This window comes from Trypanosoma equiperdum, assembly GCF_001457755.1.
Source record: "Trypanosoma equiperdum strain OVI genome assembly, contig: ctg_969, whole genome shotgun sequence".
In the NCBI taxonomy this organism is placed as follows: Eukaryota; Euglenozoa; class Kinetoplastea; order Trypanosomatida; family Trypanosomatidae; genus Trypanosoma; species Trypanosoma equiperdum.
The window spans coordinates 592-1002 of record NW_027124941.1 but is presented as its reverse complement, the minus strand read 5'-3'; positions in this window follow the sequence as shown (position 1 = coordinate 1002).

Genomic DNA, 411 nt, shown 5'->3' with positions numbered 1-411 from the left:
ATATTATAATAAGAGCAGTAATGATAGTAATAGTGATAATAATGATTGTAATATTGGTTTTGATGGTAATGTCAGTGATAGGAGTGTTTCGAAGAGCCTTTTGGTTCACAGGAATTTATACTGACTCAAAATACTATAGAGTTATTAACCGAATACAGAATTCTATGCCAGTAGAGTCAACACGGGAGAATTAAAGCTGAGGGTACGCTTAAATGCACAGAGGTTTTTAAACCAAGAAAAAACATCAAAAAAATCTTAACATAGAAGACTGCTAATGACAACACAAGCAAAGCGTAGACTAAGAATTATCGTGCAATTTGACAGCCAGGAGCAACATCAATAAAATCCACTATAAATACACACCCTCTTTGTGTTAATACTACGTGGAATGGCACAATAATGTTTGTAAGC